The following is a 22,996-nucleotide window of genomic DNA, read 5'->3' on the forward strand; positions in this document are numbered from 1 at the left end:
TAGTTTCCAGGAATTTGAGGGAGGAATTCTGCTGTAGGCATCAAATGCGATACCTCTATTCTCCATTCAGAAGTCTTATAAAATTATCTCACCAAAAATAGTTATGGCATCTATATCTTGAAGTTTTATATTGTCAGTACAGTATTTTCTGGAGTTCAAGAAATTCCTCATACCCCAAAGATTTTAGACTATAGCTTGTCCAACCAAGGCTGGACAATAATGGCAAGAAGTTTAATCCCTTAGAGTCCAAACTAGCTTCTCTTGCAGTATTCTATCTATGGAAGTGCCATTTTTATATTTCCAGTCGCCCATGCCAAAGTTTTTGAAGGCGTCTTTGATTCTGTCTTGCTCTTGCACACTAAAACATCCATCAAGAAGTCCTGCCTATTCTGCCTTTAAGCTATTTTCAATATTGTTTTGTAGGCTAATATTCTTGTCCGTAAAAGCTTCACTTCAGCTTTGAGGAATGACAGGTCATGATATTTTTTTAAAAAGTACTTTAAAATGCATTGAAAGCAAAAATAAAGAGTTGAACATGTGTTTATATTTAATTACATACATAGATATATGGAGCTAAAGCAAGTGCAGGAAAATAAAAATTGAATAGGAGAAAGGTATATATATATATATATATATATATATATATATATGATTATTCGCTTTATTGTTTCTTTAATATTGTGTAGATTTAAAAGGTTACAGTAAGTTTCAGAGGAAGCATTGATATTATGAGCAAAATGCAACCTATGTATTTCTCTCTCTGAGTGTAATCACTTCTTGTAATCGCCAACCACTCTTTCTGACTCAGCTATTGAATCAGTTTTGTAACTCCTCTCCCTGTTTCTGCTCATATGCTGGTATAATTTGTTTACAGTATTAGAATACTTCTCCTCAGAACAATATTATATCACGCCTAATGCTTAGAAGTCACCCTGCAACTCACCTCACGCAGGGTAAATCTGAAATTGTGAAAGCAGCTTATTAGATATTGGGGTCTGTCCATGTGCCTCTGTGTCCCCTCTCCTGGCTCTCTGTTTCACCAATACATACTCCCTACTCCAGACTTCTTGCTGTTGCTCTAAAAGGACCCCCCACTCATTGCTCAGTTACTTCACACGTGCTATTCTCTGCCTCATGTTCCTTCATCGGGAGAGCTACATGGTTTACTCTATCACGTCTTCCATGTCTCCACTCAAATGGTGACCACTAAGCCCAAATTTTTCTGAAGGAAGGTGGCAGGGAGCACTTCCTCCTCAGCACAGATGGCTTTTCTCTTCTATCCTTTCTGCCTAATGGCTGCCCAGAAAAGAACTACATTTCCAAGTGCCCCTGCATGTGATGTACCATGAAATTTAATAATAGGACAGTGAGATCTGCCACACTTTACACCTCCTCTATAAAATCTTCTATGAGATTCCTCAGTATCATTTAGATATCATTGCCCAAAGTGATACGAGGACCCACATTCCAAGATCAGCGACCCTGTTAGCCTCAATCAATGAATGACTTCAAAGAACAGAGTACCCACTACCATTTTCATTTATAAAAAAATTTATATTTGGATTAGCCATTAAGATATGAATATTTTTCAGTTAAAGAGAGCTAGTGTATAATTTAAATAGGTATAAAATAATTAAAAATATATTTATTTTTTTAATTTATCACAATAAAAGACATATTCCTTTTCTAAAATTAAGTGTGTTGATGAGCAACTTACTTCCACTTCATGGTGACAAACAAAAACAAAACACATTATGTTAATTCCATCAGAATTTCCTGCAAACACACGTATGTTACAGCCCTTGCCACTTCCGGAAGTAACTCTGGAATTTGTCTCTGTGAGTGTCTTTAGTTGCACTATTGGAGTGATCTCAATGTCCTGAATTGATTCCATCATTTACTGTTCATGGTCCTTTCATGAGGAGGAGCCAGAAATCACATGGTGCCAGTTATGGTGAATAACTGGTGGTTGAAGAGACAACATAATGCTTTGATCAAACTGCAGTAGCTCTCAGTGTTCACTGTATTTTTATTTACACATTGTAAAAACAGGAAAGAGGACTTCCAGAACTATTGCAGAGAATGGCAAGAATGATAGAATCTTTTTTTCTTTGCTCTATCCAAGTTAGTTTTCCCTTTTGAGTAGTTTTTTACCTTTTTGCAATTTTTTGAAAATTTTTGTTTTACCCTCTTTAAAATAAAAAAAAGAATGATAGAATTAGTATGTTCAACATGGGAGTATTTTAAGAAAGATTAAGAATAATGCATCCTCCTGGAATACATTCTTTTAATTATCTGAACATTCAGAGTATATTTTGATTATCCCGTGTACAATAGAATGAATCTAATTTCTACATAGTATACTTTACATTTGTTTACTGTCTATTTCTCCATTATATCACAAATTGAATAATATAAGAGGTGCACGTACTACTCTCATTCACTGTGTAATATAATTAAATGGAACTTCTATTTCCAGGTACTAGGTAGCTCTCAACAAACATGTTTTAAGTTATGTCTTACATTGTATCCATTCAATTGTTTTTGACTACCTAGAGCAATAGATCAAAACAGATTGTGATGACACATCTAGACTTACTAAAAGTTATATTGTGATTTCACACTTTCTGTCATATATGTGGTAAGGCAGATGTTGTGGCCCTTTGGCTAAATGATTAAGTTCTCATTTTGAGAAATAATACTGATGAAAAGCTATTCTAAGTCCTGATATAAAAAAAAAAGTGACAACACAGCTATTCATTCTCTCTAATGGCTCCATTGAATCCTCATTTATTTACTCATCCAATCATCTTTGGCCTTTTACCCATTCTTTTTGCAAATAGTTTATTGGAAAGATATTCCAGTGCTCGAAAATACAGAGTTGAGCAGAAGAGACAAAGACTCTGAGATTCTCCTGGAGGGCCAGATGTACAACATAAATGATGGGCTGAATGAAAAGACAGTGAATGGTGACTGAAATACAGGAACCTGGGACAAGGAAAGAACATGGTCAAATTTTTATCCATATTATGCCATCGAAATTCATATTCTGCATCTCCCCTGACCCATAAGCAGTATATGACACAATTCATTACTTGATTCTCTTTGAAAGATTTCTTCTCTTGGCTTTCTTGACATCAAACCTGCTCTTTCAGGGTGCCACAATGCATGTGGCTCTTGAGATTCTTGGGATGAAGGACCACAAGAAGATGAGAAAATAAAGAAGAGACAAAGCTGGATCAGGCAGAGCCCTTATTCTCCTGATGGGAGAGAAGGAACTGCTCAGCTTCTATAGCATGTTTATTTATACCCTGCGAAGAAGAATGTCAACTTCAACCCTGCTGCCAAGCAACTTGTTTGCAAGGCAAGCCTGGGCCTCTTGCCTTCTTGGTGCTGGATCACCTTGTTTCTGTGGCTTGTTTTGAGCTCTTTGTGTTTTCAGGGCTGGCCTTGCATTAATAGTACACATGATCAATCTCCAGCTTCAATGGCTCCCTACATCAAGGGCTCATTCTTTCTTGGTTTCCTTCATAGATTTCTTCTTTGCTTCTTGACCCCTTTGGACAGTAATGCTCTGAGCTCAGGCTTTACACATTTTTCTTCTCTCATTATTATCTTAATGAGCTCATGCACTGCTATGCCATAAAAATGATGTATTTCCTGATGACTTTCAAATCTATATCCCCAGTTTTGTCTTGTCTCTCAAGATTCAGATATATCCATCTTGACATCTGCACTCACATATCTAATAGCACTGTGGATAATGATTTCAAAACTTAGTTTCTGCCATTCTTCCCTATCATCAATCAAGATGAGCTATGTGATGCTGCAGTAGTGAATACCCCAAATGCTTACTGGTCTAGCATTTTATAAAGGCCATTTCTGGCTTTTATATATCTCTAATGTGGACGGGCAAGGAACTAGAACAGTTAATTAAGGAAGAATTGAGATATTCCATTAAAATTGTTATTCAATTTGTATTAATTATCTGTTCAAATCTCTTTCAGAGTAACCAAATTCATCCTTACTATGATTTCCAAAACCATGCACAATTCCAACCCACACATTCTTACTTTATCTCTTTCTCAATCATTGCTGTAGCTACAGTGGGCTCCTCTGTGATCCTGGCTCAAGCATGTTGGGTTTCCATCTCAGAGCTCTCTGCCTGTGTACTGTTCTCCTGGGGAGCCCATTTCACTACTTGGCTACTGCCTCAACTTCTCCAAGTATTAACTCCAATGTCATTTTCCAACCCTAGTTTCCCTGGCTGCCAAATATTTTCTATTCTTCCTGCACATTTATTCTTTTATGCTCACAAAGATAACATTATACATTTCTTTTTCATTCTTTTATAGTGTCTATCTCTGCTTAGGAATTTAAATTCTATAAAGGAAGAAAATTTCGAATGTTTCGATATGATGTATCTGCGCATCAATTAAGTCTGTGCTGTCTAGTATGTGTTCAAATAACGTATTCAACAAAATAATTTAAAATTTTGTGAAAAAATAGGAAACAGATGAACAGTAATAGGTGATGTTACTTGGTAAGATGGTCCAGGAAAGCCTTTCTTAAGTATAGTGCATGATATATATGCACAAACCTGACTGAGTAAAATATGAATGTCTCTAGGATGAGGCTTCCAGGTCGAGGAAACAGAAATGCATGAATGATGAGATGAGGATGTGCTTTTTGGGAACAGATACATGCAAGTGTGATTACTATTTGAGAGAAGTAAGTGCAGTAGTAGGAGCTATGGCCACAGTTGTAGCTAGAGTATGATCATACCCTTGAAGGACAAAATAAGGAAATTGCATTTACTTCTATGGATTTGCCAACTAAGTGTCAAGTCTGTCCTAGCAGATAGAGATGCAGTAGTGACTAACATGTTTTAAGGCATGATCCTACTGGCAGTCTAATTGGGAAAATACATTTTAAAGAAACATCACACGAATTGCAACCATATTATAACATCATCATTGTAAATTTTCAGAATAATCACCAAGAAGACTGTTCAAAATTGCAATAAAAATAAAATCCTGATCTCTTGGTTTTGAAAAAGTTAATTAATCTCTCAGTGTCCCTGTCTCTGTCTACACTTTTCAGTGCAGTATTTTCACAGGGACATAATGTGAAGTATTAGCATTATATTTAGGAATTTAAAAAAGAAAGATACTACATAGGTTCTAGTTTTGTATTTTTACCATTAAGTTAAAAACTGATTTTATTTTTCTCTCCTCTTTCTTTTCATTTTTTTTTCTAATGATGCCATTCTTCAGATTCCCCTGCCTCCAAATTCTAGTCACCAACATCCCAGGTTCTTTCCCGTCAAAAGGCAGCTTGTTTCCTATTAACCTGATTTGAACCCCGGTATTGCTCTCCCCATCTTGTTCTGTCTGATTTTACTATATTCTATTTTGTTTGATAGTATCAAGTTTCAGGGTATAGGCAACCACTTTGAAGGCAATAAGATATACTATGATGCCCATTATGGTTTGACTATTATCTTTTTTTGAAGTCCTGTAAGGTGTCCAGTGTAGGTTTTATTGGTCTTGTTCTGTACTGTTTTCATCAATTCTATTATACCTGATGATATAGGTAACTCAATTTAAAGATAGCAAGGGCACAATGGTAACCACTTTTAATCACCTAGTATTCTATTTTTGCATCATGTAGTATGCCCATCCTTCTGTTCTGACTCTGTTTTGCTTAGTCACGTTTGGTTTTATTCTCTTCAAAAAAAGTAATAAGAACTGTGGCAGTAATAAAACCCAAAAAGTGTAATTGTTATTGTAAAAAGAGAGGAAAGGAAGGTGGACTAAGGGATATAACCACAGCTATGTTTGAGTGTGTAGGATGGAAAACCATATTACTGAGCTTTTGTTGGATCATTGAACCAAACTGTCTCCAATATCACTGTATGAACATCCACTTTGTATGCTTTAATTTTATAATTTGGACAACTGTTTCTAAAAAGACAATATGTAACCTATTAACTAGTGATTTCTTACAGTATATTTTTTTTCTTGAAATTCTGTATTACTTGTACCCTTTAACCACTTTGTTTTTTTATGTCCTTTATTTTTCCTCTTTAAATTAAAAAAAAAGGCAGTGTGTTTACACCAGTATCTCCCAAGAATAAGGAAAAAGCTCATTAGTTTTATAAAACATAGAATCATATTTAATTTTGATATAAAATAAGACCAATATATAAATTTATTACACAAATATTAATTTTATTTAATAACATTAAATAACAATAATACATTAAGTGAAAAAATACATTCACGTATGTTAGGAGCTTTTGTTTTTAAAATGCCAGCAACCAACTAAAAACAAAAACTGATAGTTGCTATGTATCTAATAATAAGACTTTTTAAACCTGTCGTCATAAACATAACATACAGTCCTATTATTTTCACTCTTCCATTGTGCAGCTTAATTTCCACCTTTACCTTTAGTTACTTTTTTGTTTGTTTTGACTTTACATTCAATCTCTGAACTATATCCCCTGCACCTTAATTTGATTATTCTTACTGAAAATCCTTTGAAAAACTAGCAATAACTGCATCTATTCTTATTAAATGAAGCTTTTCAAAGAAGTGTAAAATTTAGTTATTATTACCCTTATTTTCATAAATGAAGAAACTATATATCTGAGCAGTTAAGTAAATCAGCCATCATAGACAGGTTATGTCTACTTAGTTGACTTTTCCAATTTCAGCTTTCAGAAAAGTTACGAGCATGCAATAGGTCACCTATAAAGTTATTTTTAAAATGAATCACCATGCTAATATCTAAATGGCAATCTTCTAAGCATCAAAATTTCATTCTCTCTTGAAGTATATACTAAGTTATTTGCATCTTATTTTGTAAACAAAACAAAACAAAAACACCAGAGAAATCTCTGATAAGTTTGTAATAGGAGATACGAGTCATATTTAATCGTTATATGTTCAACTGTGACATCTGAATAATAAATTTTAGCACAAAGAATGGCAGCCTGAAAATACTTTAATAACAATGCTGATAATCATTAATATAATAACCAATTATAAGTAATTGTACACATATGTATAATGTCATTTTACCATTCTCCACATTTTTTGGAAGTAAGTGTTGTTTATTAAATTGTTCAAGATGAAATTGACTCTGACTTTGCCAGAATTTTTGAGCTAGTCCATCTGGTTTCAAAGCCATTATGATTAACTATTCAGAAAGTGTTTTCTTGGCCCAGGTGAGATCTGATGAGAAAAAAACTAAAAGTTTATGAAAAGAAGAGAATTGACCAAAAAAAGGTAAGTTGGTAATATGACTTGATAACAGTTGAAGAATATATATAGAAACAGGTGACAAATTAAGGTGAAAAGTAACCTTAAAGCTTTCATCATATAATTATAATATTATTGGCAGACATCATAAAAACAGAAAGATTAGGAGGAGGAATGCAAGGTGGATAATGACTTAAAAGATATTCCTCAAAATATTCATTCCTGGTGAAGTGGAATATAAATTAAAGTAAGGCAATTGAAAAGAAAATGTGGTTATTGAAGAAATGGATGTGGAGAGCTCAGGTTATATTAATATATCGTATAAAGATGAAAGAGATAAAATAGCTATTGCTTGGATAATATTCTTTTGCTTATGTGAAAAACTCATAAATCTTTACTCTGAAAGGTTGTTTATAAGATATAGTGCCTTACAAGTAGTGTAACTGGAGTAAATGATCAATATATTTATTGATGATCATGATACTTTTTTAAAGAAATATATGCATTTTTTTCAAAAAAGCAACTTGAGGCAAATCCCTCCAGCACACCCTGAATTCTAGTCTTAATGTGATAGGCCACATATCTGCAGAGATTAGACTTAAAATTTTTATTTACACTACAAAATTCATTCTTAACTCAGCTAGTGGAATAAATCTTGAGTCTTCAGCCATAAAAATTGAGACTGGACACCAAGTACTATATTCATACACACGGGGGAACTGTCAGTGTGCCCCTCTAAGTCAAATACAATGTACCTTCTGGCTCTTGAGCCAGTTTGCCTCTGTCCATCTGCCACAATGGCACTGTGTTCATTCAAAGAACATTCCTCCAGGCTTAGCTTGGCAAAGGTACCAGCTAAAGATGAGTTAAAAATAAGAGTTTGTTTCATCTACAAGTAAACAAACAAAGTAAGAAAGTGGGCCTGGTCTCTTAAAAACTGTGAACATTGAAAATATTGAACATATCACTGATCAGGGTAAGCCATAGTTTTGTTTTGTTTTGTTTTGTTTTGTTTCAGAAGGCTTAAGGCACTAATTTATTCTCAATTGTGTAAATTGTAGATCTCTTTCAATAAAACTACAGGAACTGACCACTAACTCTAAAACATATCTCTTCAATTTTAAGAGCTGCCCTTGCAAAAACTAAATTAACATAGCAAAGACAAAATTGACCTTTAAAATTAGTAACACTGCAGAAGAATAACAGAAGTCAATAATTATAATCTTCTTAACAGTGTCTGAATGATAGTGTTCAAACATGCGGTCATTCTGCTTTCTTCCGCTTGGTCACTTGGCCATGTGTAACAGTGTTAGCTCCTCCCTTGTTATATGTGATCATATGAATTCCATCAGATGGATGGGACACGAATTTCTTAATAAAAGCAGGACATTAATTTTAGTAATGTGTTAAAAGTGCTGAATGACTCAGGGTTGATCATCATTGCCTTTTGTTTGAGAGGAAATTTTTTTTTAAAAAGGTCTTTTATAGTATTTGGACATAACACTTAACTAAGTGGCCAGTTATTAGAAATAGGTCCCTGCCACTTTTGTCTTTGTCTGAATTAAATTTCACTAATGAAGTGAATATCCATTATTTCCAAATCGTAGTTTTTAATCTAGTGAAAGGCTCTTTGATCTAACTAAAGTATTTGTTATTTAACTGACCTGACTCAAGTTCAATATAAATTCTTAGTTCACCAAACATACTGCTCCAAAACTATAGATCTTCTCAAGATTTTTTCTAGCTGACTTCTTTTCCTCCTTTAGACATCTTTTGGCTTAACTGGTCTTCTTTTATTATAACTCTTATTTCATCTTTCTTCTTCATAGCACAATATGATTTCTGAAGAGATTAGCGCTATTAAAAAAAAAAAAAAAAAAAACTACTTTGACTCAGATCAAAAAGAAAAGATGCCTGAAGGGAATCTCAGGAATCATAAAGGCTCCTCTCGTAGTAGGCATGAGATTAAATCTTAGACAAGCACAGTGATGTTATCACTGCACTCTGAGAGGCTGAGGTAGGATTATCAAAATTTCATGGCCATCCTGGGCAGTTAATGATGTAGTGAGACCCTGTCCCAATTTTCAAAAAGGAAGAATAGTTTTTAAGAAAGACTTACATATAGCTCAGTGTGAATGTCCTAGACTACATTCACAGCACCAGAAAACAGGGTACAATTCTTTCATTTGAGAAATGCCTTATTTGCCTTCTCATAACTGGGACTAAATATCCAACATCCACAATTTGAAGGGACAAAAGTTTATGTCAACTGTAATTTTAAAATTTCAGCCCCCCTTCTGCAGGCTCAAACATAGAACCTGTGTGGCAGAAGGGCCTGGTTAGTTAAAAGTATCCTAGGTCATACTCCCAGTGACAGTCTCTTTCCACCACAGCCCAGCTCCTAACAAGTCAGATTTACTACCCCATAATTCAATCAGCTTCTAAAAGCCTCCCACCATGAGTACCCAAGGCTACTGGGGGACAGTTAAATGTGAACCATAACAAGAAGAGACTCCCCCAAATCTTTGCTCCAGATGTGTTGCTTAAGGAATTTGTTTTCCAGGATTTATTTCATTTTACTCAGCCATCCAGGTACTCATAGATCATTGCAGCCACCACCAGGGGATCTAGGCTACTGCTCCAGATGGCAGTGTACCTTGGTATTGTCTACATGATTCTGGCCATGCAGGCATGCAGAATGAAAGAGGGAAGAGTCACAAAGGCTTCCACTAAGATTTTAGAAAAGGTCTGGGAAGTTGGGGAATGTGTTTTCAAATCAGAGTCCTTGCTGGGAGCAGCTCAGACTTCAACACTGGTTTAAGCTATGAGAGTGAAGTCACAGCTTGAGTGGTGAGGGTAAGAGGTTGCAGATAGCAGAAATGTGGACCATTGGCAGAAAAATGGAGTGAGTAAAGCCAGCCCTAACGATAAGGCATGTGTGCTACAACCAGCAAACCCACACAAGTGAGGCTGCCAAAACCCTCGGAACTCACATCTCACCACCATATGCCTTGGATGCTGGACATGGAGCTAAAACATTTGCTGCTTGTTCTGCTGAGTTTGATCTGATTTGGTCTGTCCCCTAATTCTTTATTGGAATGAAAATGCTGTCTCTGTGACACTGTATCTTTGGAGCATGTAAATTACTTTTTGAATTTCTTACAGATTGACAGCTAAGAGTGTGTCTTGAGTCTCAGGGAAGACTTCAGTCTCAGATTTTGAGCAAGGTTGGAACAGTTGGGACTTCTAGGGAAGAAATTAGAATAGTTTTTAATATACATGGGATAGGTAGGTTAGGCAGAATGATTTCATTGTTACTGTGTTTGTTTGAAAATTAAGTATGGTTTAAGGAGATGTGGTTAAATTTCTAGTTGACAAGAGGTGATCTCGTGCTGGTTAATCTTGGTTGTCAAGTCGACATGACTAAGAAACTTCTGAAACTGTGATTGCATTAAGAGGTCACTAACTTCATCAATGGGCTCAATCACTGATGCATTCACAGCTCTATGGCCTATCAAGAGGTAAAACCTAGTTGGGGAAAATGGTTCATGAGAATGTGACCTTAGGGACTATACTGCTCCTGGGTCCCTTCCTCTCTGGCTTTTCTCCAGCTTTCAACTTCCCAGATGCTATGAACTGAGCAATGTTTCTCTACCTCCTCCTTCCATGATGGTATTTCTGCCTTCGAGTCAGCTAAGCATAGACTGAAACCTCTGAACTATGAGTCAAAATTAACCTTTCTTCATTAAATTATGAGTATCTGGTGTTTTATCCCAATAATAGAACACTGACAAATAGTTATCCCTTAACAGATTTTAACTTCCACTTGTAAGACTGTATCCATCTTATATAATTTATGGTATCTAACACAATGTCTCATGGTTAATCATTTTAAATGATTAACATCTGAAGATTATTTTATAACAAGAATCTGTACTGGAGTTATTTTAGTGTTCAAAAGTCTTAGTGGCAGACTACTTGTTTAAACAGAACATTCACTATAGCCTATTAATAACAAAGAATTTGAAAGATGTCAGGGAAGCTAAACTAGATCCTAAATAGTCAAAGTGATCCAACCAGAAAACACACCCTCCAATACCACCAGGAACCTCACTACTGCTACCATTCATTATCCAACAGTCATGAAAATCAAAGGCTCAGACCCCAGAAACATCCCACATGATACATGAGGAATAAAAGGCCTTTGGCCTTTTAGAAACAAAAAAATACAAATGCTATCAAAGATAGGGTGTAAAAGAAACTTTCGTACACTGTCAGCAGGGATGTAAAATAGGACAGCAGTTTTAGAGAACCATATGGAGGTTCCTCAAAAACTAAATAAATCTCTCATGTGATCCCACTATTCCACTTCTGGATACATATTCAAAAGAAATGAAATCAGCATACCAAGATGTACCTGCATACCCATATTTATCATGACACATTTCACACTAGCTAAGACACAGAACCCAGTTAGATATCTACCAACAGATGAATGGGTAAAGAAAATGCACTGTACATATGCACTGGAGTATCATTGTCTATAAAGAGGATTGGGGCGGGGGAACTAGAGGATACTGGGGAAAATAAACCAGACATAGAAACAGAAGAACCAGTTGGTCACTGTCTTAAACAAAAGTTAAGAACTGATGACCTGATCGCAGAGTAGTGTTTACTGAAGATTAGGAAAAGAGGACAGATAATGGGAGATTACATTTGAGTAATACATACTGTGGGCATGTGTTAAAAATATTACACTGATTCCTATTGATACGGACAAAATTATACGTATTCATCAAAAATAAAATGAAATACTAAGAAGAAAAAAAAAGAGACTTTTTCTCCTGCTATCTATTTTTGCTTTCATATTCTCGTGTGTGTGTGTGTGTGTGTGTGTGTGTGTGTGATGGAAATATCTCATGTGGAATCTTCAATATATTAGAATCAAAGAAATGTAGTCTTAATATTTTAGTCCATTTTAAAGAAATCCATGCTACAAGGGAAACTAAAGCTGAATGAGCAAATCAACAGTATTTTCCACAAAATCTATTGCTGAAGACAACATAATTCAATCAGACAGTAATGGCAAAGCTAGTATAGCTCAGGCAAAATAAAATATAAGGTTAGGTATACAATCTATTGGTATTATCTCAATTGATTCTCATCATAGCCCTCTAAATCAGACAACAGCAATAGCTACATTTTACCAATGTGGAAATGAGCCTTGTTAAACTTCACAAAACCACTATACTTTACCCATTTGGCTTTAAAGCCATCTATTTGCTTTAGATTTGAATGCCTAGAAACTACCTTATTCTTTTACTTATAGTATCAAATATAAAGAACATAAACATTTAGCATTTATTTCTACATCATATAGAAAATGGAGACACATGTAGAATTCTCAGAACCTTAGTAATTTTTAAAAACTCATATAATTTAATATTTTATTTTCTATTCTCCTAGTTGTAATTTATTTTTGGATACAAATTTTAAAATACCAATTAGCATCCACTTGCAAAGTCTTAAGTAGTCCCGCATGGTCCCAGAAAATGAACTGTCAATGTTAGTTTGTCTTGTGGGAAACAGTCCAAAAGTATCCTGTTGGTCTACTTAAACTCAGTCATGCATAATTTAGTGGATAATCACTGGTGTCCTAATCAATAACTCTATCTACATACTCACTAATCCAGTGGAGAAGCTATGTGATTTAATATGCAACAGACTCAAGACAAGCCCTGGAAATCCTGAAACCGTCTGTAGAACTGTGAGCTATAACTTTCCACTACTTATGAAGCATCCAATCTACAGCACTGTGTTATGGCCACTCCCCAAACTAAGACACTGGGTTTCTAATCTACCCTCTGATACCAATCAACTCTTACCTAAAGTAAGTAACTTCACATTTCTGGGTCTTAAAAACAAATTATTTATGAAAGAAGAAATAGGGATTTATGGTCTTTAAAATTTCATCTAGTCTAGGAAATTTATGAAGTCACAATGCTTCTGCAGTGCACTAAATAATGACACAGACCAGTGATGAGGGATACACAAGATTTTATGTATGACAACTATACATCCCAGTTTGATCAGTATGGTGTGTAATTATAATCGGTATCTTCATATAATCAAACACTCCCACTCTCAAAATCATTTTGGTTTGGAAAATGAGTTGTAAAAATAACATTATAAACATAGGAATGTTCCATTTTTGGTCATGAGGTACATTTAAGTATCATGTATGTTTTGACAAACAATTTTTACACATATAAAGCAAATTACCATGATCTTAGATATATGTTCCACATTACATCATTCCAGAAATGCCATGTTATTACTAAAAGGATGATATTTTTATAAGGATGTTTCTTTTCTGGGTTTTACATTACAGGCACAGATTTTAATAATATAGAACAGCAAATGAAAATTCAACAGAGGTTGATGTTTATTATGTGTCCATGAATAAATTAAGTTTTTCTAAATCTTGTATGAGGATTTTATATCTATGAAAATAATACTATCGATATAAATCATTCATTCAAGCAAGAGCATTATATACAGATATAAAGATATGTAAGATCTCTATGTAATATTCTTTTAATTCAAGTTTTTCTTAAATGACAAGACTAAAGCAAATTAAGACAATTTGATCTGAGAAAAACCAGATCCTAAAAATAAGTAATATGCAAGATGATCAGGATTCTGCCCATTGTTAGCCAAAGCTACCTTCATTCCAGTCTTTACTATTTTGAAGGCAGTTTGCAGCCTAGTTTCATGGTCTCTCAGGAACTGGGATTTGTTAAATAAAGATTAAATTAGATGCCACAGCTGATTCCAACGTTTAAGAATATTTATTTCCATGTTTTTCCTAATTTTCCAATTCTATGCTCTTTAGATGTTAGCATCTCAAATGCTATACATTTTATACTTTAAACTGATAATTGAATAAAATTCCAACTAAGAATTAATTAAATCTCTGAAATGATCTCCTTCCTTCCTGTGGTTGCATGAGTCATACCGGGAGAAATATCATCTTCAGGATGGGAAGATTAGCAGGAGAGAGCATTTAGTCAGTTTTCATATTAACAAGCAGGCCAGTTGAAATCACTCTCCAGACTTGATTTGGCCTGCAGCCAGACGGCTGATACTGTTAATAGAGAAAACATCTGTTTACCCTAATGTGTTAGTTTACTGTGCTTGGAAGCCGTCAGCACTAACTGCTGTGCACAGGTATGTGAAAGGAGTGAAGAATCTTTTGCATTTGGAATTCAAATTCAATAGAGGATTCTAACGTTTTGTCCCCATATTTTAGCTGTGCTGAAAAGCTAAAGGTAAAAATCTTTTGAGACAGACCAGAGGTATGCAGCACTGTCATTAATTCTGCATAAGCACTACCATTCCTCAGTTTTCATTGAAATCAGAAGATTTATTTTCTTACACAATTGGCTAAAATGAAGCAACTAGCACGAAAAACATACACACTGTATTTCGTTAATCAGTAAATTCAACCAAATCACCTAAACAGAATTCTATGCCTGAGGAAACAACTTCAGAATATCAGTGTAAAAGATTTTTTTTTTTTTTGCACCTGAAAGATACCTGATTTACATGTTTGACAGAGGCTATATCAAATTCACTCATCATACTAAAATCCATCACCTCAAATAGATGAAGCTGTGGAAATTGTATAACTGTGTGGGGAAAGTCTTCACCTCAAAATTTGGTGAGGCTGTAGTATCTTCACAAACTTAGTAATACTAAGTTCAAAAAAGTTTGCATGAAAGTCATAACATAACCAAACTCCTTCATTATCCTGGGTAATTACGCAAACCCTCATGAATAATTATTGGTTATTGAAGTACAAGGAAAACAAGTTTGAGTTGATATGGAGAAGGTCATTGCTTAAATGTAGACGGAATAATTGCTTTGTGGGACAGGCTAATGAAAAATGTACTTGCTCACCACAGCAAGAATCAGGGCATGAACTAAAACCATAAAACTTTTATGGAGCTTCTCCACAGATACCACATTGCTTGCTTTGTCTTCACTCTGCAGTAAACTGAATAGGAACAGGCTAAGTGAGCTCCAGGCATTGGGAAGGGTTGCTCAAACTCGGGGCCACAGCAGAGGCTTTCAGACAGCTTTCTTGGCTGCAGGTGAGAGGTACAGCCCTAGTCGATGTAGCGCTGCAAGTATGAAGTATAAATCAGGTTTCATAAATATGCCCATTTGGTGCACTCAATTGACTGTAAAATAATTATGTTCTGCTGGGTAATTGTTTTGCTGTGGGAGAAAGCAGAACTTCCAAGCATTTAACGGAAAATTATTACACGACCTGAATTAAGACCTTGTTTTTTCCCGCCACTGAGTGTCGTGCAGCAAAAATATTTTGTAACAATTTCATGTTAAGTGCATAAGATGCCAGGCTGCCTAGGTATTAGACTGTTTGGGGAAGCAGAGCGTTTCTGTTTGTCTTCTCACGTTTTTTATTTCTGGCTGTCCTCCTTCCCCAACATTATAGACCCACAGCACAAACACAACACATTTCAGAAATAATACCAGGAGTTTCTTATTCCCTAACAGCATTTCACTGACTGAAGGAAAGTGAGATACGAGGTTAGGGCAGAAAATATGCACGGGAGCTGAAATATTTTGTTTGGCATTTATGTTCTGCCTTTTATTTTAAACTTTTGCGGAAATTTAGCAGTTTATGTGCCAAAGACTCTCTGGGAAGCTTTGAACATATTAATATATGAGCAGTTCAGATTTACCTGGAAATGTGTGTCTGATGGGAAAGCATCTATTTCCCTATCACGGTAGAATTTCACGGAAATATTCAAGGTCTGTGCTTCTTGTTACTGTTTCCAGATGTTTCTATTGAATTAAAAGAAAAAATAATAAAATAAAAGGTATCAATTGGAGCACTATTATTCTATGCATAAAATCATGCATAAAACTTTATATGTATATGATAGTTTACCCACAATTTTTTTTGCTTTTTTGTTTTTTAAGGTTTTTTTCTTTTTTTTTCAGTTTTTACTCATTATTAGTGCATGATTGAAGTACTAATGATTACATTCCTTTTGAGAGTTGGTACACGTACATAACATATCTCAATTCCTTTCTCATTTCTTTCCCCTCCGTTCACAGCACCTGCCTCGCTCTCTCAATCTCTTCTCCATTTAAAAAGAGATCTATTTCCCCACTTTCCATTCTATCTTTTATTTTCATCATTATTTATATTTTGGGCTTCTTATATAACAGCAACCATGAAATCTTTGAGCTTGTGCATCTGATTCGTTTCACTTAACATTATAGTCCTGAGGTGTATATACCAGTTTAACAAATGTCTAGTTTAATAGAAAAGTATTTCTTTCACCCTAGACCCGTTTCGCCGTCCAGCCCATGGACGTGGTATTCAGCACATCAGGCAATGTCTGTGAGGGATGACAGTGTGCATGTTCCCACTTATAATGCAGTTGTACGCATACATTAAAGTATCTTCGCGGGCAATATTTCATTCCCTGGCATTTCATTCTTAGTCATTAGTTTTTATATATATTTATGAATCTAGGGAGGACAATTTTAATTGCGATCCTTCAGTATAGCTTCACTAGTTTTATTCTTAAAAATAAGATTGTTTCCATCTTGAAATGATCAACTTTTATTTTGCAATCCCTAATACAACTAGTCACCAGTCACAGTGAATCTAAACCACAAATCTGAGCACTTCAATATTTAATTGCCCATATATGAAAAATTTGTCTCACCCTTTATCTTATCTACCTCAAATTTTGCAAGAGCAGAACTTTGAAATGTGAAGGGTGAAGCTATTTTTCTATGCCGAGGTTTCTTCAAAGACCATCGCAATCCATGGGGTTGGTACTTTGAAGTTCTTTTTTTTTTTTTTTGCTGCTTGCCTTTTGAATCCCTGCGGAGCAAGCATTTAAGTCTATATTTCTTAAATTCAGAGTCCAAAACACTTCTTGTTCTGTTGCTACCCTCATTTACTGTGCTAAAAAATTATCTTCTCTTAGTTAAGGGAATCACACTGTGATTTGGAAGCACCAAAAATTGTACTTCAGGATGTTAAAATGAATGAGAATTTTCAAGTAGCTGTAAAACTCCTGTGTTTATAGTTATTCTGGGCAATTTTTTAATGAATATTATTCCTGTGTACATAAATTTTAAGTAATATGTAAAAATTTTGAAGCTGATTAGTGAACAAAAATAGGGTTAGGAGATACAGAAGAGGTAAATGTGTCAGCTAACCAATTCTAATGACAATCTTCATGTTATTAATTTTAATCTGCTATTTTTCTAGGAAAAGCATAATGCTGAATAAACTTTAATATAGTTGTTAGGATAATTTTTATTACTTATAAATAATTCATTTAGTCATAATTCATTTATTACTGTAATTTGTACTACCTTCATTCAGTCACTCTGTGAGCATTATCCGTTTCACTATTTGATGACCAGTTTATCCTGTATATTATTCACCTAAGTGAAACATGTATCTGTAAAAGCATTTTCCTTCTTATACATTCCCAATTCCAACTCTGCAGTCAAGATCTATGAGGCATAATCATGTTGAGTGTTTGCAGCGAAGTAGTTGTCTCCAGTACAGCTTCCATTTAGGATGGAAATGCTCCCTAATCTATACTACACAATGCAGCATTCACTGCCAATGTGGCTACCGAGTGCTCAAAACACAGTCATTGTGCCTGGAAAGCTGAATGTTCAGTTTTGGTGAACTTTAAATTAGAATGGACATATACTGCTACTGCTGTCATGGTGCAGAGCACAGAGTTGAAAAGCTCCCCACAAATTGCTTGTAGTTTGTTCAGGCATGAATTTTTAATCAGTTGAAATGTTTTTTCTTTAATGATAATTTGGCTTCACATACACTGTACACAAGTAGCTGATTTTTCTGGTTACATTTATCTCTTTTACACTGTATTATCATAGATATAAGAATCAAAAACAATTTAAAGTATTTATTTATGGCTTATCAGATTGATACCCCTATCGGATCTGAGCATATTAGTAAAATGACAAGGTGTGCACACGTGTGGATGACATTCCATATCAGAAATCTAGGTGCCTCACTAACCCATACACCTTTTAAAACCATAAAGATAAATTTACATGTGCCATGATTCAAAACTGACATATTCTAAGGGCCGGGGACTTAGCTCAGCGGCATAAGCGCCTGCCTGACACGCACAAGGTCGTGAGTTTGATCCCTGGTACCCCCCCAAAAAAAAGCCCAACAGACAGATTCTAGGTAAATTATCCCTGAGAGTGTCAAACATGGATGATTTGTATAAAAAACCAATCCTCAATGTTTCTTTTCATTTTCCCCATAAATATAAGCTACCAGCTTGCACTAACACAGGCTGTCTGCTTGCTGTATTCTTTATCCAAATACACAAACTTCACCACCTCAAGTCTCTCAAACCTGAACCAGCAGCTTTTCTTCAGTGGATTCAACTCTAACCACACCTTGAAGAAGGCATCCTGCCTACCCTCGTGCACTCTCAAATTCCCACATCTGGCTCTATTTGTATCCAAAGCATTTACTGCTGTTGTTCTACAAAATTCATTCAATTTATTCATATACTACTTTTATTTTTGCATGCTCTAGACAAATACAAGATTCATGAAAGGAAGTATTTGATTTGGTTTGATCTGTGATGTCACCATCTTCAACACAACACCACATAGTACAGCAAAGTGAGTATTAGATACTGTCCAGAGAGACGACTTAGTAACTTGTCCATGCATGGACTGAGAAAGGCTTTTTCTATATAATGCTAGCTAGTATATATTTCATGCACTATAGACTGTGCATGTTTTCTGCCACAAATTCTTTAAAAATATGAAGGATTTTTAGCTAATTGATAGCATAAAAAGAAACTAGATTCTGCCAACATAGTATAGCTTGCCAACATCTGGCCCAATCTAATGAAGAGATGGCAGAATAATGGTGGAATAGCCATAAGATGATTTGCCACAGAATTATTTATTTTTGACCTTGCAAAGAGTTTTGCAATTTTGTATACTGTTTCCTTGATCTAAGCAAGAAAGATTATTGTGGTTGATTCAGTCAGAATGACTAAAAAGTGATCTGCCTTGGGAAACCACATCCCTTTCATTCCCTAGTTGACCCAAATTGTTATTGTCGGTTTCTTATTAAACATTAATACTAAAATGATGTTTGGTGCTTAGTTTCTTTAATAGATCCTGTGCCCCATGAAAGATACGAATAAAGTTATGAAGCTTTTCCTCCAAAAAATATAATTTTACAAGGTGATAACAAGGAATCAGGAACTCATCGAAGAGTGACATGAAGAATTCCTTATTTTCTCTTTGTTACAGTGTACATCAAAAATGTCCAGTATATGTCCCATGTGTGTGAGATGTGACTGAATCATGGGAACACTATAGCTGACTTCATGCTTCCTGGATCCCATGCTGAGTGAGTTTTCTTTTCCAATGCCTCCTTGCCAGCCTGGTCCTATTTTGGAACAAGCTGATTGTGGATGGGAACCAGGAGCCAAAATGAGCTTCTCTTTTAAATTATGGGTACGTGGTATTTTGTCTCAGCAATGGAGAAGTACATAAGGCACATGTTGATAGAACACCGGAGTCACTTTTATGACTCTCCCTAACTATGTGGTTTATAAACTTTTGAAACATGCTGCAGGAGGAGTTTGGAAAGTTTTAAAAAAGAGAGTAAGACAAATCCTAAAATGTCTTGAGGTACAGTTGATGTGCAATACTGGTCAGAGTTCAGAAGATCAGACTGCTGATAGGAATACAGTCAGTAAAGGTCAGGATCAGGAGAGTTTAGCTGAGAGGAAGATGCCATGTAAGTCATACTCTAGCAGAAAATCTGTCTTAACTTTGCTATATCCTGAAGACTTCATTGGAGACTCAGATTGGGTATGGCAAATTAATTAACTGGTGGAGGAAATTTCAAAGCACCTGACATTCAGGCTGTGGCATGGGTACTACTGGTTGCTTTTAATCAGATCTACTGTGACAGTCAGGACCAACATGCAGAACTAAATAATTTGAAAAGTTTTGCTAGTGGACAGAAATAAAGTCCCTGTAAGTTGGTTCAAAGGAGAGGTTGTTGATGAAAAGTTTCTCATTGAAAATAAATCAAGTACTTTGCACCAGGACAATAGTAAATATGACTTGAAAGGAACTCAATAATTAACATCACTCTGCCTGTTGCAGTCTCAAGATCCAAAAGTATAAAATTTTTGTTTGTTTGTTTGTTTGTTTGTTTGTTTTGCTTTGCTTTGTTTTGTTTTGTTGAGAAGAGAGTCCTGGTATGTCTGCCTGAGAATCATCCATCTACTCAAGAAGAGTTGCTTAGTGATTGATTTCCTAGGTTCATTTCACCATGCTTAGCCTTCAAGTTACTCAAAGGCCTCTGCAACTATGGTCCAAGGGAGCATGGTTACTGAACCACTTGATAGCAGATATTAGGATGACCCATGTGTGCTGATTTGAAAGGCATGAAGAACGTGATAGTTCTGAAGTCCTAAAGACTTCCATCTGTATTTCAACAGAAAGCCTTAGAGGTCAAGCAGTGTGTGAGGCTATGAGAATGAGGTTAAAAATACAGTGGAGACCTCAAATAGCTGTAGATACCAGTAATGTGGAATATCTTCTGAGGATTGCTGTGTCCAGGAAGTGGAAGCACCCCAAGAGAGACTGAACATTGAAAACAGCAATGATTTAGAGGTGCATCTGTCAAAGTTCTTTGCAACTTACATATTAACCAAACATGCCTTGGGTGCTGATTTTCAGGCTTACTTTGGTGGTATTCCTTTGTAGTGTCCTATTCCTTCCTTGTAGAATAGAAATGTTTGCCCTATGCCAATGTGTACTGGAAATGTTTAGCTTTCCTTTTGATTTTTTACAGGGACTCACTTCTAACAGTTTGCCTGTAGTCTCAGATGAAACTTTGAACTTGGACATTTAAGCAATGCTGGGACACTGTTAAGATTCTAGCAATTCTTAGAGATAGGCTAACTGCACTGTGTATAATGATATGGACGTGAGTGCTTTTGTAGGCGAGAGACTACAAAACAAATGTTTGATCTAAAGTGCCCACCAAATGTCTTGTGCATTTAGAAGTGACTGGATCGTGAGGGAAGTACAGCTGACTTTCTGTTAGGAGATGAGGCTTGAGTGGAGGTGACTCACTGAGGGCATGAGCCAGAAGGGTGTCTCCTTGTCCTTGGCTCCTCTTTCTCTGTTCACTTCCTGGCTTCCACAGATTGAGATCCTTTTCTTGTGCCATACCTCCCTGCCATCCTGTTTCTGCCTTGGAGCCACCTGACTATGGACTGAATCTGTGAACCAAAATAAACCTCTCCTCTCCTCCCTTAGGTTGTAAGAGTTGTATATTTTATCAGCAACAGGAAAGTGGTTAAGATACACTGTCTTTGCTTCCATGTGCTTTGCCTACCTCACTGAATGAAAAGATTGCTTTAAATAGTCTTTCAACTCATTGCTATGTGACACAGTGAAAAAATGTAAAAAAGCATTAAACATAGCATCTAGTTAATGCGAGACACACTTTATGTACAAAAATTTTTTTAGTAATCAGAATTTTAAGGAATTTTTGGTATTGCTTCTGTTAAAAATTGGTTCTGTTCTATTCATGGATATCAAGTTCTTGCAAGTTGATAAGATCTACATGCTATCATTTTAATGCTCAAAACTCTTAGTACAATGAAAAAATATGAGATTATCCATATTCTTTCATTCCTATTTTTTATTTAAAAAAAAGATTAAGATAAAAGAGAACATAACAATACAGGCCAGAACACAATTAAGCAACATAGTCTTTCACCACAAGACAACCTGACATAACAGTAGCTACCATAGTGTCTCTTTTCTTGAAATATTTGAGTATAACTTAATACACTGTAGTATCAAACATAACAAGACAGTGTAAAACCATCTAAGAGAAAGAAAGTATTACAAGGTATTCAGAACCAACCAACAGAAAATGAACAATGGTTGCTATATTATCTCCTTGTCCATAAAAAAATTTTATTTATACTATCATGTATAATAAAATCCAGTAAGGTACAACATGATAAAACCGATGGAGACAGAAGAACAAAAGCTTGGTGGGACTTCAAAACAAGATGATATTAAATCATCACTAGCTATTATAGTGTCTTGTTTTCTTCCAAATAGCTGTTCATACCATCACAGACAATAAAATCAAACAATTCCAAATAAAACCATTCCAACTAATGAAGGAAAGCATGATAAGGACTTCAAAGAAATATAATGGAGAATCATGATTACTATATATACTTTTAAGTATTTTTACCATTTCTTACACTAGGGAAACTATTTGGTATTTATAAATCTGGATTTTTTTATTTATTTTGCTTATGAGTGTGGTCTCAAGCTGCATCCATTTATTTATAAATATCTCAATGTGCTCGTTTTTTATAGCTGAGTAGTACTCCATTGTATAAAAATATCACAGATTTTTTACCCATTCCTCAGTTGATGGACACTTAGGTTGTTTCCAAGATCTGGCTATTACAAATTGTGCTGCTTTAAACATAGGTGCACATATATCACTGTGATATGATCTTTTCAGTTCTCCTGTGAATATGCCTATAAGTGGAATATCTTGGTCGAAATGGACTTCCAATCCCAGCTTTTTGAAAAATCTC

General features: G+C 35.3%; 1 long non-coding RNA gene across 3 annotated transcripts in view; it reads right to left on the minus strand.

Annotated features, from left to right (window-relative positions):
- Window positions 1-22,996, minus strand: part of LOC106028034 (uncharacterized) — a 111,632-nt gene that overhangs the window by 31,766 nt on the left and 56,870 nt on the right. For all 3 annotated transcript variants that reach the window (XR_001201643.2, XR_010044674.1, XR_010044673.1), the window contains exon 3: window positions 16,040-16,142. This is a non-coding gene — a long non-coding RNA (uncharacterized LOC106028034). The remainder of the gene's footprint in view (window positions 1-16,039; window positions 16,143-22,996) is intronic.

The sequence above is a fragment of the Cavia porcellus genome, unplaced genomic scaffold (assembly GCF_034190915.1).
Source record: "Cavia porcellus strain 051 isolate PalLab524CR breed Dunkin Hartley unplaced genomic scaffold, mCavPor4.1 scaffold_30, whole genome shotgun sequence".
NCBI lineage: Eukaryota > Metazoa > Chordata > Mammalia > Rodentia > Caviidae > Cavia > Cavia porcellus.